This window comes from Panthera pardus, unplaced genomic scaffold (genome assembly GCF_024362965.1).
Source record: "Panthera pardus isolate Hobbes unplaced genomic scaffold, ASM2436296v1 HiC_scaffold_18, whole genome shotgun sequence".
Taxonomy (NCBI): Eukaryota; Metazoa; Chordata; class Mammalia; order Carnivora; family Felidae; genus Panthera; species Panthera pardus.
The window spans coordinates 10,869,567-10,893,424 of record NW_026526743.1 but is presented as its reverse complement, the minus strand read 5'-3'; positions in this window follow the sequence as shown (position 1 = coordinate 10,893,424).

Genomic DNA, 23,858 nt, shown 5'->3' with positions numbered 1-23,858 from the left:
TGGATAATGGCCTCTGGACATCTCCCCACAGCTGGCCGGCTCCATCCAGTCCAGATGTGTCTGTCCTAAGCTCTGAGCCGCAAGTTTACTCATTAGTCTTTGAGAAGAACAGTACCCACAAGGTTGCCCTGGAGATTCACTGAGATGTGCTTGAAAAACCCACAGGAGTTTATAATCCTGGTTGACGGTGCTGCTCGGAAAAACAAATTTGGCTGCTGTCTGACTTGCACCGACAGGATTCTTCTGATAAATAGAAATGAAGTTGTTTCTATTCTGGTACAGAGACGAGCGACCTTACACTTTTTTGCCCCGAGACTGGGGCAGATTTTCTGTGCTCTGATAATGTCGCGTGGTAGAAATTCATCAGGGTCGTTCTTTGGGGTGCAGGCACGAAGTCAGCATTTATGAAGGGCCTACTGCGTGCTGGGCCCTGATCTCACACCCACGCCCCTGAGAACCTGAGGTAGGGGAGGAAAGATGCTTCCCTCGCCCCCGGTGGTCAGCATTAGTGATGGCTAATGACAACATAATAAAACCCGGAGCTTTCACCTGAGCCAGGAGGCTCTCCCCTGTCCTGGCCGGTCCTGGGCCTGGAGTGACAGGCGCTCATGGCTCACCTGCTCCTGTGGTTTGCCGTGACTTGCGTGCACACCGCGCCCTGAAGCACCGCCCAGGAGAGGCCCTGCGCGATCCCCAGCCCACTTGGATAGCCAGCAGTGCAGACCCCAAGCTCCCACCCCGACCCAGTTTACTACCTCATGCTCCGCACGTGTGACTCCTGGGAGAAAGCAGGGAGGAGCGGCTCAGACCTGTCAGAATCTGGGGTCTCCACACCTCACTTGGGGCGGGGGTGGGGGGGACTGACCGCAGAGCACCCGGCGCTTGGACAGAGAGGCGGGCCCCGGGGAGAAGAGATGGGGTGTGACCGCTGCAGCCTTGTTGGGGCGCCTCCCGCCTCCCACAAGGTCCAGCCGCTCCGGGGATGGGTAAGGACACATGAGTACCTTCTGGAGGCTCTGCCTCTGGGCGGATCAGGGACGTCAGGAACTCAAATGCCTTCAGCTGGTGTCAAACTGGCATATTTTGGGAGTGGGGGCACAGCCTGGTCCCCATCCCCAGGTATCTGCTTGAGCACCTACTGGGTGTCAGGCACAGTGCTGGGCCCTGGAGTTGCTCATGGGACCCGTCTCTGCCTCATGGGGCTGGTGAGCTGTTTCGAGAGAGATGTCATGGACGGCGGGTGGGAACAGGAAACGGGAAGCAGGGGCTAGAGCCCACGTTTGCACATCGTGTTCAGAGTAGTAACCGGGGGTAATGGGGGCCAGAGGGGCGGTGGCCAGAGCAGCGTATCCACAGGGGCCAGAGGGGGCAGTGACCCAGCCGTCCATCAGCAGGTGAGCCCACAAAACCCCGACACATCAAGACAGAGCAATGTTATTCGGCTGTACAAAGGAGTGAGGTTCTGGGGCGCCTGGGTGGCTCAGTCAGTTAAGGGTCCAACTTTGGCTCAGGTCATGATCTCACAGCTCATGAGTTCGAGCCCCACGTCGGGCTCTGTGTTGACAGAGCCTGGAGCCTGGAGCCCGCTTCGGATTCTGTCTCTCTCTCTCTCTCTCTCTCTCTCTCTCTCTCTCTCTCTCCCCCTCCTCTGCTCATCCTCTGTCTCTCTTTCCTTCAAAGATAAATAAACATTAAAAAAAAGAAAAAGAAAAAAAAAGAGAGGAGTGAGGTTCTGATACAGGGCACTAGAAACCTTGAAAATGTTGTTAGTGAACAGGCCAGGCACAAAATGACACGTGTTGGCTCAGTGGACTTTCACGTGGTCTCTACAGCAGGAAGAAGGTCCACAGAGACCGGAAATGAACAGTGGTTACCAGGAGTCAGGAACGGGAAATAGGGCGTCATTGCTTCTGTTTGGGATGATGCAAAATTTGAAAACGGAGAGTAGCAGGGCACCCGGGTAGCTCGGCGGGTTGAACGTCCAACTCTTGATTTCAGCTCAGGTCAGGATCTCACGGTTGGTGAGTTCGAGCCCGCATCGGACTCTGCTGACAGCGTGGAGCATGCTTGGGATTCTCCCTCTCTCTCTCTCTCTCTCTCTCTCTCTCTCCCTGCCCCTCCTGCATTCACTATCTCTCTCTCAAAATATAAGTAAATAAACATTAAAAAATTACAAAAAAGAAGAAAATGGGTAGTAGTGATGGTTGCACAATGTCCCGAACGTACTTAACCTGCTACAGTGTATGCTTAAAACTGGCTAAGACGGTAAATTTTGTGATGTGTCTTTTGCCACAATAGAAAATTCATAATTTCAATGTAAAAATTAATTTTAACGTAAAATGTAAAAAAATGTAATATAAAAAATGTAAACAATAATGTGGAATTTCTCATTCATCCATATGAATTTCATTCATCCAGATGCTAGTCATTCATTCATATGAATGAGAAATTCCACATTATTTTTTACATTAAAAATTTTTGAAGGGCACCTGGGTGGCTCAGTCGGTTAAGTGTCCAACTTTGGCTCGGGTCATGAGCTCATAGTCTGTGAGTTCGAGCCCTGCGTCGGGCTCTGTGCTGACAGCTCAGAGCCTGGAGCCTGATTTGGATTCTGTGTCTCCCTCTCTCTCTGCCCCTCCCTCCCTCTCTCTCTCTAAAATGAATAAACAAAATAAATAAATAAATAAATAAATAAATAAATAGAAATAGAAATAGAAAAATAAATAAATAAATCACATTGCAACACATCATCAAAAAAATGAATAAACATTAAAAAACTTTTTAAAAATTTTCTATCGTGGCAAAATATACATCTATATATATTAACGTAAGCTCTACTACACCCAACGTGGGGCTTAAACTCACGACCTGGAGATCAAGAGTCACATGCTCTATTGACTGAGCCAGCCAGGCACCCCATAATTTTGCATATTGATCAGATATTAAAAGGACAATATTTAGTATACAATGGGTTAAATAAAGAATATTATTGGGGCGCCTGGGTGGCTCAGTCGTTTTAAGCATCCGACTTTGGTTCAGGTATGATCTCACGGTTTGTGGGTTCGAGCCCCGCGTGGGGCTCTGTGCCAACAGCTCGGAGCCTGGAGCCTGCTTTGGATTCTGTGTCTCCCTCTCTCTGCCCCTCCCCGGCTTGTGCATTTAAAAGGAAATTTTAGGGGCGCCTGGGTGGCTTGGTCGGTTAAGCGTCCGACTTCGGCTCAGGTCACGATCTCGCGGTCCGTGAGTTTGAGCCCCGCGTCGGGCTCTGTGTCGACAGCTCAGAGCCTGGAGCCTGTTTCAGATTCTGTGTCTCCCTCTCTCTGTGACCCTCCCCCATTCATGCTCTGTCTCTCTCTGTCTCAAAAATAAATAAACGTTAAAAAAAAATTAATTAAAAAAAATAAAAATAAAAGGAAATTTTAAAAAAGTTTTATAAAAAAAGATCATTACTTAAAGAAGTTTTCAAACCTATACATGAATGCCTACACAGCAACTCTATTTATAATAGCCCAAAAAACAACCCAGATGCCCTATAACTGGTAAATTGGTCGCTAAACCTTAGTGTGTCACTGGACCACTACTTGGCAATAAAAAAAATTGGCAGATTATTGGAAGAATCTCCAGGGTGTTATGCTGAGTGAAAGAAGCCAGGCTCAAAAGGTTACACACTGATTTCATTTACATCACTTCTGGAAAAGACAAAACTATGGTGACGGAGAACAGAATGGTGGCTCCTAGGGGTTGGGGTAGGGGACATGAAACTGAAAATGGGCACCATGAGGGGCTTCTTAGGAGACAGGAAACTGTCCCATGTCCGGATTGTGCTCCTGGCTACATGAATCCGTGGCCGGGTTAAAACTCAGAACTGCACTCTCAAAAGAGGTAATTTGTGCTGTGCTTTAATTTTAAAAATAAAACAAGAGTTTGGGAGACTCAGGGACCCTGGGTTCTTCCGCGGGTTGAGAGGACAGGACAGCCGTGCGGTGCAGCTGTGGGGCACAGACTCCACAGGCTGAGGGCACAGGACAGCCCTCACTTCAGAGGTCAAAAATAAAATACGAAACCCGTGGGAGATCCAGGAGCTGCCTTCTGCTCTTGAACTAAATCTCCCCATGGAGGTAGGCTTTGACTCATCTGCTGGCCACAGGCTTCCCCTATCACCTCCTGCTCCACTGCCCCCCTTTCACTCTTGAACCCTCGGGCTCGCTCCTGCCCCAGGGCCTTTGCACTCCCTCTGCCCACAACTGTCTTTCACCCGGACTCCCCACTGATTCAGAGCTCCCAGGGCTGGAACATTCCGCATGTCAGGTGGTGTGCATTTATGCGTCCTCAGAGCGGAAGTGCCAAGCAAATACAGTGGGAGTCCCCTCATGGACACAAGGAGCACTTTGGGGTACACACCATATGCATCAGTTCCTCATTTCGCATCTGCCTGGCTCAGAGAGCTGCTCCGAAGATGTGCTTATCTGGAGGACATGGGGAGGGCCAGGCCGCACAGACCACTGGTGTTTACAGCACAAACATGGCTTAGAGACATCTCCAGAGCTCTGAACAGGACCGGTGGCTTCTGACAGAACCGGTCTCCCCCCAGCTCAGAGGCCGTGTCCGTGGCGGGGCATCCAGTGTGTGGCTGGAGGTCAGAGGCCACGGTCAAATTCCACATCTGCTTCTCCTCAGGCACAAGAAAGGCCCCCCCAGCATCTCCCTCTTCTTGACAACTTATTTCCGCTGCTGGCTTCCTCCCTGCTCCTCTGCTAACCCGCCTCCTCTCTGCCACCCCCTTGGCCCCAGCAGCACTGGCTCCTGCCTGGCTGTGGGCCCCAGCCTCCCCTCAGTGCCCCCTTTCCCCTTGAGAGTGAATACGGGGTTTTTAATTGCATTGTTCTGCTGTTTAATGGATCATTCCCACAATAGACACCCTCCCCTGGCAGGGCCCACATGGGGTCTGACCCCTCCGGCCACGATGGGTAGCATAACTTGCAGGGTCCAGTGCAACGTGCAAATGCAGGCCCCTTGTTCAGAAAGCAAGAACAGGCTCTCTCCTTTCTTCTGCAGACTTACTCTCCATCGGTGAATGGTGTTTGTTGTTTGTTACTTCAGGTCAAGAGGATAGGTACTAGCGGGTGAGTGCAGACCCTCACAGGCGACCCTGACCCTTCCAGCTCTGTGCCCAGGACCCCCCCTTAGGGTTCATGGGCAGGGTGGGGAAGGGGACTGCTCAGGTGTCCCAGGAAGGTTGGGCGGTGTTGGGAGGCAAGGCTTGGTGCCCAGGGGTATGCACTCTAATCTCTACTGCAGAACATAAATTCAGAGTTAAAATGAAGACTCATGATAGTGACCGCAGAGCATTAACCCCCCAGCACAGGGCTCCCTTGTCCCCCCTGCCCCAGTACCCCGGTTTTCAGCTCCCTGCCATCCCTTTCCTCCTAAGCTCCTGCAGAGCTCAGCTGCACGCCTGACCCCTGGGCGTGGGGTCCCCCCTCTGTCACAAGGCGTGGGGAGTGGGGACGGCACCAAGGGCTTGCAATGGGACCTACTATCAGTCGTGGTACACAGTTTGCTGCAGAGAAGACTGAACGCATCAGCCCCCCTGCCAGAAATTGCCTAGGAAGATGGACCAGATCCCTGCGCTTTAGGGAGGCTGGACACTGGCTTTCCAGCAGGAGCTGAGGCCTGCTGTGTGCCAGGCTGGGATTGGGGTCTCGCAAGGCTCTGTGTGCGCCCTCTCCTCACTCTACCCCCACCACCACAGTTTCCATGACAACAGCCTGAGTCTCCAGGAGCTCTGGTGGGGACAGAGGGGTGGGCGTCAGACCGCACCCTGGGGGCGAGCTCCAGGAAGGGGCTTGCACCACATCACATCACCCTTGCGTCATTGGCACGGTCTTTGCAGAGATGCAGAGAGAAAGCAGCTGTCAGAGCCTCCCTCCCCAGTATGCCCTAAGCAGCAGTGACAAAGGCAGATTGCGTTCTCACCGCACGCTTACTTGGTGCGTGTGTGTGCACAAATATAGGTACTTCAGGTAGTTGCTGAGCCTCTTTCTGCTTTCCCTGCTCTGTTCTAGACTCTGGAAAATAGAACCCTGAGAAGTAAGGCCCGGTTTCTGACCTCTGGGAGACCCTTCCTTCCTCCCTCTCTCCTTCCTTCCTTCCGCCCCATAACTGTGTTCATTCTGCAAGTATTTGTTGAGGCCTCTCTGTGGGGCCTTTATGCGATGCACAAAGTAGACCCCAAGTCAAACCTCCTCCTTATGTGTCTGTCATCTAAGTGAGGACATTAATTAACCAGTATAACTGAAGTCCCTGATGGTGATGAGTCCTATAAAGTACAAGCAGGGTGAAGAGATGGATGGAGAAGGAGAGGGCTCCTTTAGATCAGCTGGTCAAGGAGGTCTTCCTGGAGGTGGTGGTATTTGAGCAGGCCTGAAAAGAGGGCACAGACTTTTGGCTTATTGGGGAAACAATTGTTATGGGCAGAGAGAACAGCACCTGGAAATATTTGAAGATGGAGTGTGTCATGTGGAAGAACAACAAAGAAGCCAGGGCATGTGATGAGGAGCAAGGAAGGGAGGAAACGGAGGTGAATTCAGGGCCGGAGCTGGGAAGAGGCACCCGGTGCCTCTACATTTGGTGAATAAACACATAACTCAATTTGTCATGGAGGTATTCACAACTGTTTTTCTCAGAGATACGTATTCTTTGTTGGAAGGATGGATAGATGGGTGGACGGATAGGTGGATAGGTGGATGGATGGGTGGATGGATGGATGGGTGGGTGGGTGGAGGGATGAATGGATGGGTAGGTGGATGGATGGATGGGTGGGTGGGTAGATGGATGGATGGGTGGAGGGACAGATGGATGGATGAAGAGATGGGTGGAGGGATGGAAGGATGGGTGAATGGATAGATGGATGGATAGATGGATGGAGGAAAGGGTAGAAGAATGGATGGATAGATGGATGGATGAGTAGGTGGAAGGATAGGTGGATGGATGGATGGATGGATGGATGGGTGGGTGGGTAGGTGGATGGATGGAGGGATGGGTGGAGGGAGGGAAGGATGGGTGGATGGGTGGGTGGAGGGATGGAGGGATGGGTGGAAGGATGGAGGGATGGGTGGATAGATGGATGGATGGATGGATGGATGGATGGAGGGAGGGATGGGTGGGTGGGTGGAGGGAGGGAGGGAGGGAGGGGTGGGTGGGTGGGTGGGTGGAGGGAGGAATGGAGGGAGGGAAGGAGGGAGGGAAGGGTGGGTGGTTGAGTGGATGGATGGGTGGATGGATGGATGGAGGATTGGGTGAATGGAAGGAGGGAGGGAGAGAGAGAATGATGGGTGGATTGGTGGATGGGTGGATGGATGGAGAGATGGGTGGAGGGATGGAAGGATGGGTGGATGGAAGAAGGGAGGGAGGGGAGGAGGGATGGGTGGATGGATGGATGGGTGGGTGGGTGGAGAGATGGGTGGAAGAAGGATGGAGGGAGGGATGGAGGGATGGGTGAATGGATGGATGGATGGAAGGATGAGTACAGGGATGGAGGGATGAGTGAATGGAGGGAGGAGGGAGGGATGGATGCCTGGGTGGGTGGGTCAATGGATGAATGGATGGATAGATGAATGGATGAGTGGGTGGATGGATAGCTGGGAGGATGATTAGAGGAACGGGTGGAGGGATGGGTGAATGGATGGATGGATGGATGGATGGATGGATGGATGGATGAACGGAGGGGTGGGTGGATAATGGATGGAGGGATGGATAGATGGGTGGAGGGATGGAGGGATGGGTGGAGGGATGGAACGATGGGTGGATGGATGGGTAGATGGAGGGAGGGATGGGTGGATGGATGGATGGGTGGGTGGGTGGTGGAGGGATGGGAGGATGGATGGAGGGATGAGTAGAGGGATGGAGGGGTAGGGAAATGGAGGGAGGGATGGATGGGTATGTAGGTGGGTGGGTGGATGGATGAATGGGTGAGTGGATGGGTGGAGGGATGGGTGAATGGATGGATGGATGGATGCATGGAGGGATGGGTGGATGGATGGGTGGACAGATGGATGGAGGGATGGATGGATAGGTGGATGGAGGGAGGGAGGGATGGAGGGATTGGTGGAGGGATGGGGAGGGGTGAATGGATGGATGGTTGGACGGAGGGAGGGAGGGAGGGATGGGTGGATGGGTGGAGGGATGGAGGGATGAGTGAATGGATGGGTGGATGGAGGAAGGGAGGGATGGGTGGATGGATGGGTGGAGGGATGGAGGGATGGGTGAATGGATGGAGGGAGGGAGAGAGATGGGTGGGTGGGTGGATGGATGGATCGATGGGTGGATGGATGGAGGAAGAGATGGATGGATGGGTGGGTAGATTGAGGGATGGGTGGAGGGATGGAGGGATGAGTAGACGAATGGAGGGATGGGTGAATGGAGGGATGGAGGGAGGGATGGATGGGTAGGTAGGTGGGTGGGTGGGTGGATGGATGGATGGGTGGGTGGATGGAATGGTGGATAGATGGATGGATGGATGGGTGGATGGGTGGATGTTGGCTGGCTGAAGGGATGGGTGGAGGGACGGTGGGATGGGTGGAGGGATGAAGGGAGGGGTGAATGGGTGGAGGGATGAAGGGAGGGGTGAATGGATGGATGGATGGAGGGAGGGAGGGATGGGTGGGTGGATGGGTGGATAGAGGGAGGGAGGGATGGGTGGGTGGATAGAGGGAGGGAAGGATGGGTGGATGGATGGAGGAATGGGTGGAGGGATGGAGGGATGGGTGGATGGATGGGTGGGTGGATGGATGGAGGGATGGGTGGAGATATGGATGGATAGGTGGATGGATGGGTGGAGGAATGGGTGGAGGGATGGATGGATGGGTGGGTGGATGATTGGGTGGATGGTTGGAGGAATGGGTGCAGGGATGAGGGATGGGTGAATGGAGGGAGGGAGGGATGGATGGGTGGATGGATGGCTGGGGGGAGGGATGGAGCGATGGGTGGATGGAGGGATGGGTGGATGGATGGAGGAATGGATGGAGGGATGGAGGGATGGGTGGATGGGTGGATGGATGGAGGGATGGGTGGAGAGATGGATGTATGTGTGAATGGATGGATTGAAGGAGGTAGTGAAGGAGGGAAGGGTGGATGGATGGATGGATGATGGGTGGGGGGGTGGGTGGATGGATGGTTGCGTGGAGAGATGGAAAGATGGGTGGAGGGATGGGTGGATGGATGGAGGAATGGCTGGATGGATGGAGAGATGGGTGAATAGAGGGAGAGAGAGAGGGATGGGTGGGTGGATGGATGGATGGGTGGGTGGATAGTTGGGTGGATGGATGGAGGAATGGGTGGAGGGATAGAGAAATGGGTGGAGGGATGGAGGGAGGGGTGAATGGAAGGAGGGAGGGAGGGAGGGATGGGTAGATGGATGGATGGGTGGGTGGATTGATGTATGGGTGGGTGGATGAGTGGATGGATGGAGGATGAATGGAGGGATGGGTGGCTGGATGGGTTGATGGAGGGAAGGAGGGATGGGTAGATGGATGGATGGATGGGTAGATGGATGGAGGGATGGGTGGAGGAATGGAGGGATGGGTGGAGAGATGGATGGGTGGGTGGGTGGATGGATGGAAGGGTGGGTGGTGGATGGATGGGTGGGTGGAGGGATGAAGAGACGGGTGGAGGGAAGGAGGGAGAGGGATTAGTGGGTGGGTGGGTGGATGGATGGATGGATAGATGGATGAATGGAGGGAGGAGGGATGTAGGGGGTGACGGAGGGAAGGATGGGTGGATGGATGGATGGGTGGGTGGAAGGGTGTATGGATGGAGGAATGGTTGGAGGGATGGAACAATGGGTGTATGGATGGGTAGATGGCGGGAGAGAGGGATGGATGGATGGATGGATGGATAGATGGGTGGATGGATGGAAGGATGGGTGGGCGGATGGGCAGGGAAATGGAGGGATGGGTGAATGGATGGATGGAGGGAGGGAGGGATGGGTGAGTGGGCGGATGGGTGGATGGATAGAGGGACGGGTGGTGGGATGGGTGAATAGAGGGAGGGAAGGATGGGTGGATGGATGGGTGGGTGGAGGGAGGGAGGGATGGATGGATGGATGGATGGATGGATGGATGGATGGATGTGTGGATGGGTGGGTGGATGGGTGGAGGGATGGAGGGATGGGTGAATGGCTGGCTGGCTGGCTGGCTGGGGGATGGGTGGAGGGATGGAGGGACGGAGGGATGGGTGGATGGGTGGATCTATGGGTGGATGGATGCAGGGATGGGTGAATGGATGGATGGAGGGATGGGTGGATGGATGGAGGGAGAGATGGATGGATGGGTGGATGGATTGAGGGATGGATGGAGGAATGGGTAGATGGATGGACAGAAGGAGGGAGGGAGGGATGGGTGGATGGATGAGTAGATTGATGGAGGGAAGGCAAGAGGGATGGAGAGATGGGTGAATGGAGGGAGGGAGGTGGGTGGGTGGATGGATGGATGGATGGATGGGCGGGTGGATGGGTAGATAGATGGATGGAGGGATAGATGGATGGGTGGATGGATGGCTGGATGCTGGCTGGCTGGAGGGATGGTGGAGGGGGATGGGTGGATGGATGCATGGGTGGGTGATGGGTGGATGGATGGAGGGATGGGTGGAGGGATGGACAGAGGGATGGGGGATAGGTGGATGGATGCGTGGGTGGGTGGATGGATGGAGGGATGGGTGGGTGGATGGATGGATGGATGGGTAGAGAGATAGTTGGATGGGTGGATGGATGGATAGAGGGAGGGAGTGAGGGAGGGAGGGATGGATGGGTGGGTGGATGGACGGATGGATGGAGGGAGCGATGGGTGGGTGGGTAGGTGGATGGATGGATGGATGGATGGATGGATGGATGGATGGATGGTTGGTTGGGTGGGTGGATGGATGGGTGCAGGGATGGGTGATGGATGGATGGAGGGATATAGGGATGGATGGATGGGTGGATGGATCGGTAGATGGATGGAGGGATGGGTGAATGGAGGGAGGGAGGTGGGTGGATGGATGGATGGATAGGCGGGTGGATGGGTAGATAGATGGATGTAGGGATAGGTGGATGGGTGGATGGATGGCTGGATACTGGCTGGCTGGCTGGCAGGATGGTGGAGGGGGATGGGTGGATGGATGGAGGGATGGGTGGATAGAAGGAGGGAGGGAGGGATGGGTGGATGGATGCATGGGTGGATGATGGGTGGATGGATGGAAGGATGGGTGGAGGGATGGGTGGATGGGTGAATGGAGGCATGGGTGGAGGGACAGAGGGATGGGTGGATGGATGGAGGGATGGGTGGAAAGATGGTTGGATGGATGGATGGAGGGAGGGAGGGATGGGTGGATAGATGGATTGATGGATGCATGGATGGAGGATGGATGAATGGATGCATGGATGGAGGGTTTGGTGGATGGATGGAGGAATGGATGGTTGGAGGGATGGATGGATGGAAGGATGGGTTGAGGGATGGATGGATGGAGGGATGGGTGGAGGGATGGATGGGTGCACGGATGGAGGGATGGGTGGAGAGATGGATGGATGAATGGATGGAGGGAGGGAGGGAGGGATGGGTGGATGGATGGATGGCTTGGTGGGTGGAGAGATGGGTGAATGGATGGATGGATGTATGGAGGGACGGAGGGCTGGGTGGGTAGGTGGAGTGATGGATGGGTGCATGGATGGAGGGATGGACGGATGGGTGAATGGATGGATGGAGGGAGGGAGGGAGGGAGGAGGGAGGGATGGGTGGGTGGAGTGATGGGTTGAGGGATGGATGGGTGCATGGATGGAGGGATGGGAGGAGGAATGGAGGGATGGGTGGATGGATGGATGGATGGAGGGATGGGTGGAGGTCTGGAGGGCTGGGTGAATGGAGGGAGGGGAGGGAGGAATGGGTGGATGGAGGGATGGAGGGATGGATGGATGGATGAGTGGATGGATGGATGGGTGAATGGATGGATGGAAGGGATAGGTGAATGGATGGGTAGAGGGATGGATGGATGGATGGATGAGTGGATTGATGGATGGACAGATGGGTGTATGGATGGAGGGATGGGTGGAGGGATGGATTGATGGATCTATGGATCAATGGACGGATGCAGGGATGGATGGATGGATGGCGGCTAGATGCGTACATAAATGGACAGGTGGATAGACGGATGGTTAATGGATTGGTGAATATAGGACTGATGAGTGGAGACTGGATGGATGTTTAGATGAATAAACGGTTGACTGGATGGATGCCACAAGCTTCTCCAAGGGTCAATTCTCAACTCGAGACTTTCCCCCCTGTTTTCTGTCTGGACCACTCCTCTGTGAAGATCACGAGTCATGACTTTGGGACAGATGTACATGGCAGTGGTGAATGAATAAGGATCTCTGCACGTAGCCCTTAGACATCTAAGCAGGAGCAAAGCCTGAGGTTAAGGGTTCAGACTCTGTCATACGAATCTGAGATTTATCACTTACTAGCTGTGTGACTCTTCACAGCTTACTGACTGCTATGCTCCCCCCATATCCTTATGGGTAAAATTGGGGGTAGCATTAGAATGTACCTCAAATGAGCTTTGAGGAAGTGAGAATTTAGAGGGCATAGAGTAAGTGGTGTAGTATTGTTTATTAAACTAAACGTAACACTTCATTTCTATGATTACTGAATGGGTCCAACGTTGGGAACCACAGGAACAGTGTGAGGCACACAGTAAAGATTCCCTAAAAGGTACCACAGGTACTCCTAGAAATCCATCTCAAACTGTTTATTGTGGCTAAAACTGGGGAGCTAGGGGGCAGAGCCACTGTGAAAAAGCTGCTCAAAAAATCAAAAACAGAATTATCATATGACCCAGTAATTTCACCTCTGGGTATATACCCCAAAGCACTGAAAGCAGGGTCTCAAAATGATATCTGCACACCATGTTCACAGCAGCATTCTTCACAACAGCAAAAAAGCGGAAGCAACCTAAATGTTCACTGATAACAAAATGTGGCCTATACACGTGGTGGACTATTATTCAGCCTGAAAAAGGAAGGATATTCTGACGCAGGCCACAGTGTGAATGAGCTAAGGACATTATGCTCAGTGAGATACGGCAGGCACAGAAGGACACACGCTGTGTGAGTCCACCTCTCTGAGGCCCCTAGAGGAGTCAGATTCACGGAGACACAAAGCAGAAGGGCGGGCACCAGGGGAGAGGGAGGGGGAGGGGGAGACGGCGTCTAAGGAGGACAGAAGTTCAGTTTTGCAAGGATAATGGTGAGGACTGCTGCCCAATAGTGAGAATATATTTATCAGCACTGGGCTGTACACTTAAAAATGACCACGAGGGCAAATGGTATGCGTGTTTTCCCACAAGAGAGAAAACTGGGGGAGAAAAACCTCGGGGGGCTGGTAGAATGAGCAGTGGACTCATCCAAGGTGGGTGTCCTTATGCCTAAGGAGCATGAACAAGAGAGGGTGGGGTGCATGGGACAGAGAGGGCTCCCACGGGAGTGAGGGGAGGGAAGGATCCAGAACTCTGGGCGGCCAAAGTAGGAGGAGGTCTGAAGGTGATGGGCGAGGAGAGAGCCCTGGATGAGGTCGGAGGCCCCAACCCATGATCTCAAGGCACCCTCTGCAGCCCTCTCGGCATCTCCCCCAGGCCCTCGCCTCCCACTCAGGCTGCAGTTTCCATGGCAACACGCAGGAGGAGAGGGTGGGGAGGGCCTGCTGAGCACGGCAGAGTCTGCATCAGAGGCTGGAGTGCGTATTTTGTGGAAATGCGTCACCATCCGCAGCGCCCCTGAAGAGGGGAGGGCTGGCGTCAGGAGCCTCTGTGGTCGTGAGCAGAATTCCCGAGTACCTTCTGAACACCGGCGTTTCATGTTCCCAGAATACTGACTGATCAGAAACGTTGAACAAGCTCCCCCCACCCCAGAACAAGGGGGAGTAAAATGTCTGGCCTCCTGGAGCTCAGAGACACCCAGGAGAGGAGGCTCTCCACGCCCCCATGCCTCATGCACCCATCCATGTCTTCCAACAGTACTGCGGGGAGCACCCCAAACGGTCGTGGACACAACAAAGGACCAAGGGGACAAGGCTCTGGTTCCCCAGAGCTCATATTTTAGTTGGGGGATCATATGTTGAACATAAAGTTAAGATTTCAGACGGTGGTGAGTGCTAGGAGGGACAGTGAGTCAGGGTTGAAAGGTACAGAGAGCACTATCTGAGAGAGGGTGGTGGTCAAGGAGGGCTTCTTGGAGGTGGTGCTATTTGAACCTGACTGGGGAGAGGAAGGGAGCAAGTCACTGGAATGCCCTGAGGCTGGACGCCTGCCTGCTTTGGGACCCGCTGGGAGACCAGGGAATCTGCAGTTCGGGCCTCAGGGAGAATGTGGGTGGAGACTGGGAGCCTGAACATTATGGTCAAGGTGGCTGGCCACCTAGTGCAGGTTTGACAAACAGGGTGCTTATTGTACCCCAGACACCCACCACTTCTGAGCTAAGGCTGCCTCTGTGCTCCAGAGCAAGCCAGTAGAGAGAGGGGCCCAGTAGGACAGCTGGGTGCGTATCACGTCGTGTCCCCACCACACAGATCAAGAACATGGACACTGGTAACATAACCAGGAAAGGATGCATGTGGAGTCTTACCCTGTTTCTTGGTGCGATTTATTTCATTTTAAGAGTATGTGATTTAGGGCGCCTGGGTGGCTCAGTCGGTTGAGCGTCCAACTTCAGCTCAGGTCATGATCTCACAGTCCGTGAGTTCGAGCCCTGCGTCGGGCTCTGTGCTCACAGCTCAGAGCCTGGAGCCTGCTTCCGATTCTGTGTCTCCCACTCTCTCTCTCTCCCTCCCCTGCTCACGCTCTGTCCCTCTCTCTCTCTCTCCTCAAAAAAGAATAAATACTAAAAAATAAAAATTAAAAAAAAAAAAAAGAGTATGTGATTTAATGCTTCTTGAAGAATGTGCTTAATCATCTCGAAAAGCTCCAGTCAGCGCAGGCTGACCACAGGTCTCTGCAGCTTTGCCTGAACCCTGAGGGATGGCCCTGCCCAGGGAGGCCTCAGCCGCGGTCCCCATCGCACCAAATCTCAGGTCCCAGAGGCAGATGTTTGTTCACACAGGACCTCAGTCTGTGCGGGGCAGTTTCTAGTAACCTGAGACACTGCCCTCTGCTCCAGGCCAGCTGGCAGCAGGACGGAGAGGGTCTTAGTGCCTGGGAGGACTGGTCCCCAATCCTTCTCGATGCAGGGGTGCTGGGCAGTTGGGGGAGGGTCCGGGATGGAATAGAGGGGCTGCAGGAACAGGAAGGGAAGGGAGGGTAGTCTGGAGGTTTGGGCGGGTTCTGGAAGCGTGAGTGGATGTCCTGAGAGCTTTCCGACACGACGTGATCACAGAAGTATGCGTTGTCACAGGGTGATCTCGGCCTCACACACACAGGACGGGACCTCGTCAGGCATCGGAGGAGGTGGGAATAGGCTCAGACAGGACAGCTCGTGTGGAAGGAGGTGGCTGGGGAGGGATGCCACCGGCGGCTAGCCTGCCTCTGTCACCATTTCCTTCTCCCTCCTCTTCTTTTTTTTTTTTTAATTTTTTTTTTTTTTAACGTTATTTACTTTTGAGACAGAGAGAGACAGAGCATGAACGGGGGAGGGTCAGAGAGAGAGAGGGAGACACAGAATCTGAAACAGGCTCCAGGCTCCGAGCTGTCAGCACAGAGCCTGACGCGAGGCTCGAACTCACGAGCCGTGAGATCATGACCTGAGCCGAAGTCGGATGTTTAACTGACTGAGCCACCCAGGCGCCCCCTCCCTCCTCTTCTTGACTCATAACAATTTGCACATGTTTAACGTGTATGACTTGATGGGTTTAGGGGTAAGTATACACGCGTGAAACCGTCGCCACAATCACAGCCGAAAACATATGCATCACCTCCCCAGGATTCCTCCTGCCCCATTATTATCATTATGTGCACACGTGTGCGGTTAGAGACGCCACACAGTCTGGTTCCCTAGAGCCAGCCAGTGTTCCCGTGTTCTCCCAGCTAGTCCACTGCCCCGCTCAGGCTTCCAGAAGCTTCCCCCCACCCTGCCCCCCCTCCCCGGCTGCTGTGAGAAGCATCCGTGTCGTCTGAAAACAGCTGCCTGGCGCCTGGTCAAGATTGAAACTGCTTAGTTCTGAGATGTTCAAGTCCTGGTTTGGCCAACAAACATGCAGCAGCAGAGAGGATGTGAGAAACCCGTCCTCACCACCACGTCTGGGCCTCCGGGGCCCCACTGAAGGGTCTGCTGTCTCAGCTTGGATGCATTCTGGGAGCGGGAGACCCCTGGAGAGAGGCGCATGTCCTTGTTCAAGGGCATCAATTAAGTGAAGTGCCCCCTGTGTGCCCAGCTGAGGATCTGAACCCCGATTCTGGAAAAGTCCAGTCTTGAGCTCTCTCTCTGCATTCCCAGGTCCCCTCCTTCCCCATCCTGCTGCGGTTTCCATGTCGACAGCCTGAGTCCCCCTCCCCCCACTAGGGTCCAGCCCAGAGGAGCTCTTGTAAGACAATGGCCAGGGTGGAGGCAGGGCCTGAGGAGAGGCCTGGAGACCACTTGAGCAGAGATCTGCAGAAGGGCGAGGTCGGGGTCAGAAACCATGCTCCCATCCCAGGGCCCGTGGCCGTGGCTCTGCCCATCCTCCCCACGCACCCATGCATCCCGCACATGTGGCTGGACCCCATGCAGGACCCCCTCAAGGTCTGAACAACCCAGTGAGTGTCACAGGCAAGTCCGCTCTGCCCTGGTTATGGGCCGACTTGTGTCCCCCTGGAAAGAACCCCCCACCCAGCACATCAGAAAGAGGTTGCAGTGACAGACAGGACTTTTAAAGAAGTGAATACGTTGAAACAAGGTCATATGGGTGGGATGGGATCCAGAAGAAGAGGAGATGGGGACACAGACCCACACGCAGGGAAGACGGTGCCCAGAGGGGCCTCCTCTGGGGACTCGGGACACCCAGCCTGCACAGCACCTGATCTGGCACTTCAGCCTCTGGGGCCTGGAGAGAACACACTTCCTATTGTGTGAGCCCCCGTCTGCAGTGATTTGTTAGGGCAGCCCTAGAAAATTAATACATTAATACAGCCCTTGTATCTGTCTGATGGACGAGATCTTCATTAGAACAAATTTTTTTTTCAAACTCACGCATCCGATAAATGTGTGCAGGGTGGCCGCTCTGCTCCAGCTGACTTCCCCAGCCCATCCTGCAACACTTCCCTGTGAAACTTTGCTCTCCACGTGCACTGGCTTCTCACTGCCCTTGAGAAGCCCCTTCCCTTCCTCTGACACATGGCCCTCACTGTTTCCCTCCATTCTCTCACTCTGTCTGGAGTTTCCCGTGGGATTCCAGGGCGTTAGGTGGAGAAATCCCCCCCACACCCCCCCCAGACCATCTTAGCTTAAACTAGCCCCTCTAGACGACGTCACCTCTCCGTGGCGTGGACCACTGTCAGAAATGACTTTTCTTTGTTTCTCTGCTGATTGACTTTCTGTCTGCTGGGGTATAAACCCCATGAAAGTGGGGACTTTTCCCTGCCTTGTCCACTGCCGTATTCCCAGTGCTTAACGTAGAGAATATCAGTTGAATGAGTGAATGAATGAATGAATGAATGGAGTGGAGAGCTTCCCAGAGCACTCTGGGGGTCCCTGGCTGACACAGGCGGGCTTCCTGTAGGGGAAATTCAGCAAGGAAGAGTCAGACCAGCCCCTTCTCTCTTCCTCCCTGCAATGCACTCTCACCCTGGAGGGGCAGGGGTGGGCAGAGGGTCAGTTTCTACTCTTCCAGCAGGAAACCTCTTTTGGGGAGGAGGCAAGGTGGGCTCCTGCATGTAGGGCTACATTTCAGCGGAGGGTCATGGGGACACATCTAGCCCGCACGTTTCCGCGCACTGGAGGACCCGAGATCCTCCTTGGATGCAGAGGAATTCTGCAAGATGGGAGGTGGCATTTGGGCAGACGCTTCCAGTCTGTAGAAGAGACGTTTATAAATAGAGGGGGTAGCAGTTTTAGTCAGAAGAAAAAACAAATAACGGACCTCATTTTCTAAGGGAACATTTTTTTTTTGGATCTTCAGGCAAGCCAACCTCCAGACTAGTTCAATGTGTCCATCCATCCCTGTGAATCTTAACACTTTCAACTAAAAACAAGCAAACGTAATTTTTACTGAATGCTTCCAGCTGTGACATGTCAGTTTCTACAATTTAGTTTCCAGATGTGCTGTTATAGTTAATAAACTCCAAACCTTACAATGTAAACTTTGAAATATTGCACTGCATTTATTTTTTTTTTTTAATTTTTTTTTCAACGTTTTTTATTTATTTTTGGGACAGAGAGAGACAGAGCATGAACGGGGGAGGGGCAGAGAGAGAGGGAGACACAGAATCGGAAACAGGCTCCAGGCTCCGAGCCATCAGCCCAGAGCCTGACGCGGGGCTCGAACCCACGGACCGCGAGATCGTGACCTGGCTGAAGTCGGACGCTTAACCGACTGCGCCACCCAGGCGCCCCAATATTGCACTGCATTAAAAAAAAAAAAAAAAAAAAAAAAAAGATCTTCTGCAGCTATGTGACATTTTAGGAAAGGGACACATGTCCTTCGTTATTCTGAAGCTAAAAGTGCTTGCTCAGATCTCTTGGGGTTTGAAAAAGAGGTGTGCTTATGACATTTCATATTTTTGGTGATATGTAACATTAGTCTCCGTGTTTTGGAAGTGCTGCATTTCATATTTTGTGTTTATCTAAATGTAGTGATAATTTCTACTGTGAATGTACAAGACGTCTGTGAAAAAATGCAAGAAGATTTTCACTATAATTTAAAATTATAAAAGTAAAAACACAATACAGGTTTCAGGTTTTTTTCCTAAATAACTCATGTTTGATTCATAGCTGATATTCCTTGTTTTGTTTGTTTGTTTTAATTAGCTCATTACAAAGTGTATTAATTGCCATCAGTGGGGAAATGTAAAGAAATATTTTTATACTTAAAAAAGTTACTGTGATTTAAAAAAAAAAAACCTGCCCTCTGTTTTCAGAAAATATTTACGCATTCACTTATTACAGAATTATCTAACTGTCGTAACTGAGGTAGCATCTAGGTCAGTCGTTTCTTTAAAACTGATGTGTGCTTTTTAAATGCCGTTACTCTGCAAGAGAAAATTGCTCGATGTATTTACACCTTGTAGTATTCATCCTGAAACCCTGTATTCATTCCTGTTCTCTGAGGACACTGAGCCCAAGTCGGCTTTCAGCAGAGGCTGGCAAAGGTTAATTCCCTTGTTGTGTTGTTTATTTGTTGGAGGCCATGGATTTTTAAGTTGTAAATTATTTTAGGCACCGTCGTAAAAGAAAACAACCATCTACTAAGTTATGGCAAAGATGTTAAAATCTGGGGGTGGGGGGAGCGGTGGAAAGAAGGTCCTTTAGAACAAATGAGAGGACATTCCTGTGGTTTTAGGCACTGGTCTTTTGACAAAAATCCTTGCGTGAATCTTGCTACCGTAAAGTTCTACATCTACGTGTTCACCTTAGCAACATACAATGTGGTAAGGTATGTGTGTACCAGGCCAGCTCATAGTCTGGGACATGTTTATGTTATAATTCATTTAAAAAAAAAAGAGACAGAGAGAGACAGAGAGACGAGACAGAAAGCCAGACACTGTAAAACATGACGATTCTCATTTTTCAGAAGCAAAATTCATTCCTTCATTCGTTCAGCAATTGACTTCCTACTATGTGCCAGGCACGGCGGGAAGCTTTGAGGAGAGGCTGGCAGGCGACGCCGACCTAAGGCACCCGAAATCGAAATCAGACAGTGACATCCTAGACAAGAATGAAGTAAACAGTGTGAGGGGAAAAAAAAGAAAAAAAGGATCTCATTAATTTAAGACTTTTTTTTTCAGATTTTGACCTTTCTGCCATAATTTAGGAGACAGCATTTTTGTTGTAGAACGGTGACTGAAATAATCTGTATTTTAGAATCCACAGCCTCAAAAAAACTAAAAAAAAACCCGACAAATGAATGGGATCTTTAACGTGCCCATCTGATTCATTCAAACAGATGGCTAGCATTTAAATAGCCTACGGTTTGCAAATGGATGGGTCTCGGGGACGCGGGCCTCATTGTGCTGTGTCCATGGCAACCATTCTGCTCCTCTGTGCCGCCGGCCACGCCACCGTGGGTACAGAAGGGCTTGGCTTGGGGGGCTGGCGGATTGAGGGAAAGAGCTGGGCGCTCAGGTTCTGCCCCAATGAGTTTGGGGCGGAGGTGGGGGGCTGCCATCACGGAATACCACAGGCTGGGGGTCCTCCACAGCAGAGGGGTATCCTTGCACCTCTGGGGGCTGGAAGTCCCAGATCGGGTACCAGGACGGTCTGGTTCTAGTGAGGACTCTATTTTGCGCCCCTCTCCCTGTGTCCTCACAAGGTGGGGACAGAGATCGTCTCTCCCGTCTCTTCTTATGAGGGCACTGATCTCCCACTGTGACTGAATCACCCCCCCCCCCCACAAAGGTCTCCTCTCCAAATACAACCCCCCTGGAGCTCAGGCCTGCCACATAGGAATATAGTGGGGGACACAACCATTCAGTCCCTAGAAAGCTCTCAGCTCAGAGTCAGTGCTTGGGAAATGTTAACATTCACCCATCAGGGTTTTGGATTTCACTAAGATGAAAAGGGAACTAAGAGTATCTGCCCAGCAAAGGTGGTTAGACCTTCTCTGGAGATAGAAATGAACAGGCAAGGCCACCTTGAGGTTCCCTCATTCCGTCAATAACCATTTAAGGAAGACCTACTGTGTGTCAGCTCAGAGTTCCTGAGGGCTTCTGAAAACCGGAAAATTCCAGCTTTGCAGGGCTCTCTGGGCTCTCTCCCCAGCCCTCCCCTTTTCTATTCTGCTGCAGTTTCCATGGTGACGGTCTGAGCCTCCCCCTGTTGCTAAGGGCAGATAAGCAATCTCTAGAGGGAGCAGGCTATGCAGGCAGGTCGACTAATCTTGAGGAGACAGGGTGGTGTGCATGGGAGGGATGGGGAGAGGTGCGCAATGGCCCCTGCCGTGGTCCTCGTGCATCTCTGGGTGCCTCCGGGTGGGGCCTGCAGAAGACAGAAACACACATGCGAGGGCCTCTGCTGAGTCAGTCAGAAATCTGCAGCCTCCAGTCAGAATCCCTCAGATAGTCTGGTAAATACTGATGGAGCTTTTCTTGTGCCTTGTCTACAGGCAGAGAACAAATGCCCGGCAAGCCGGGCCCGGCTTCTGCTGCCCTGGGCTTTGTTCCAGTGGGAGACACATTCGTCTGTTCCCAAAGTCGGGTCCTTTGCTTAAGAAAGATGTTGACGACCTCTTAGGAGGCCCGTACCATGCTAGACCTTGGGGTAGCAGCAGGGTATACGATGAGCTAAGCCCTTGCACTTCTAAAGTCTGCAGGGTGCAAGGGAGACAGAGAGGAACAGAAGTGTTACTACAGCCTCGGAAGTTTGCTAGGACTGTGAAGAAAAAGAAAGCAGAGAATTGGAAGGTATTGATGTGGAAGGGAAGGACTGTCTTAGCTATGTGCTAGGGACCCAGTAACACCCCAGCAGAAGGCTGAACAGGGGGCCGGGAGGGAGGGAGAGTAAACGTGAGACTCTCTGGGGGAAGAGAAATCCAGGCAGAAGGAATATCAAGTGCAAATGTCCTGTGGCAAAAACGTGCTGGCACGTGCAAGGGAGCCCATGCTAGCCACATCAGGCGAGGCTTCATAAAACTTTGGGCTTGGTTAACAAATTATTAACATTGGCGCGCCTGGGTGTCTCAGTCAAAGTGTCTGGGTTCGGTTAAGCGTCTGACTTCGGCTCAGGTCATGATGTCACGGTCTGTGAGTTCAAGCCCCACGTTGGGCTCGGAGCCTGGAGCCTGATCCAGATTCTGTGTCTTCCTCTCTCTCTGCCCCTCGGCCCCCCACTCAAACTCTCTGTCTGCCTCTCTAAAATAAAAAATAAATAAGCATTACATTTTTTTTTAAAATTATTAACATTAATCCTAGTACTACTGATTGAGTTTCTCCCACGGGTCAGACCCTGGGCCAGGCACCGGCTGTACACGGAGGCATCAAAACACACATGCTTCCTGTCTTCAAGGAGCCCAGTTATTCGCAGATACCGATACTAATCAGATCATCAAAAAGTAGACACCTTCCAAGAATACCGAGTATGCAATCAGAGCCTTTTCTCTGCTGGTGGACTCTGTTTGGGCTGGGCACCCACAGAGAATCATCAAACCTCATAAGGTGGATGGTGTCATTATCTCAAATTTGGACACAAGTGGATGGAGGTGCAGAGGGGTTGCACAATCTCTCGTACGCTATGCTAGTCAATGGCAGGGCTGGGACTTGGGCGGAAGCCATGTGGCTTCCGGAGCCCATGATCTCCCCTGGTGAAAATGCTCCTTGCAACCGTGTTGTGGTCCAAAATTAGGAGCTTGTGCATCCAGCATATACACACAAACATTTTGCACAATGCTAGTGTTAGGAGACAACGTGCTAACACGGAGGGGGACGCCATCGATGAAGAAAGCAGTTGGGGGAAGGGATACCTGTGACGGGTGGAATCTTCATTTTCAGAGAAGATTCCCCAAAGTCAGCCCGCTGTAGCTAGTCCACCAACCACCCTGTGTCCAATTCTAGTTTATAAGATGCTGAACCGTGTGCTCAATACCGTTTCTATAACTTTTATAATCTTACAAGGTACGACCAATTCGTATTCTGATCTTACAAATAAGGAATTTGACCAGCAAAGTCTCAGAGAGACGGAAAATACCGCCCAGGAAACCGCATCTTCTTTATTTTTTAAATTTGGGGTGAAGTGCACACGATGTAAAAATTTATCATCTTAACCATTCTAAGTGTGCAGTTCCGTGGAGGGAAGTACATGCTGGTGTTAGGCGACTGTCACCGCCATCCGTTCGAAGAACTCTCTTCGGCTGGCAAAACTGAAATTGTGCCCCATGAAACACCAAGTCCCCGTTGCCATTCCCCCGGCCCCGGGGGGCCCACCGTTTTAGCTGCAGTCGCTCTGGGTCTGACCACCCCAAGGACCTCGGAGAGGCGGAATCGTACAGTACTTGGCTTTCCCACGACTGGCTCATCTCATTGAGCATCATGGGCTCAGGTCCGTCCACGGTATGGCCCGTGCCAGAATTTTCCCCTCTCTAAGGCTGAATAATATCCCACTGAATGCATATGCCACATTTTGCTTATCCACTCATCTGTCGATGGACACTGGGCTGCCAACAACACTGGCGGAGAAGTTTCTCTTTGGGTCCCTGCTTCCAATTCCTGGGGAAAGTACCCAGAAGTGGAATTTCTAGATCATTAATTTTTCTGAGGAACCGCCACACTGTTTTCCACAGTGGCTGCACCGTGTTGCAGTCCCATCAGCAGTGCACAAGGGAAGGACCCATGGTTTTACTTATTCACAAATAACGAACGAGAAACTAGGGGATTCCAGGCTGGGGTTTTAAGTGTACACTCGGTTTAATGCAAGATTCCAGAATATTCCGTCCTCTGAGGTTCAGTCTGCTGATTTTCAGCCGCCTACACCTCCTCAGCCTAGCAATGGTTTCCATGGTAACAGATTGAGTTTGTCTGGGTTGCTATGGAACCAGAGAGCCCTGAGGAGGGACCGGTTCCAGCCAGTCTGGGTGAGGGATGGGGAGTCCTGGGGGGGAGCGGGGAGGGGGTCTCAGCCTGCAGTGCCCCCACCAGCGGTTCACGCACATCCTCTGTGCTTTTCCTTTGATGCTGTTTTTGTGCAAGGGCACAAAATTCACTCTGAGTCTCACAGAGTC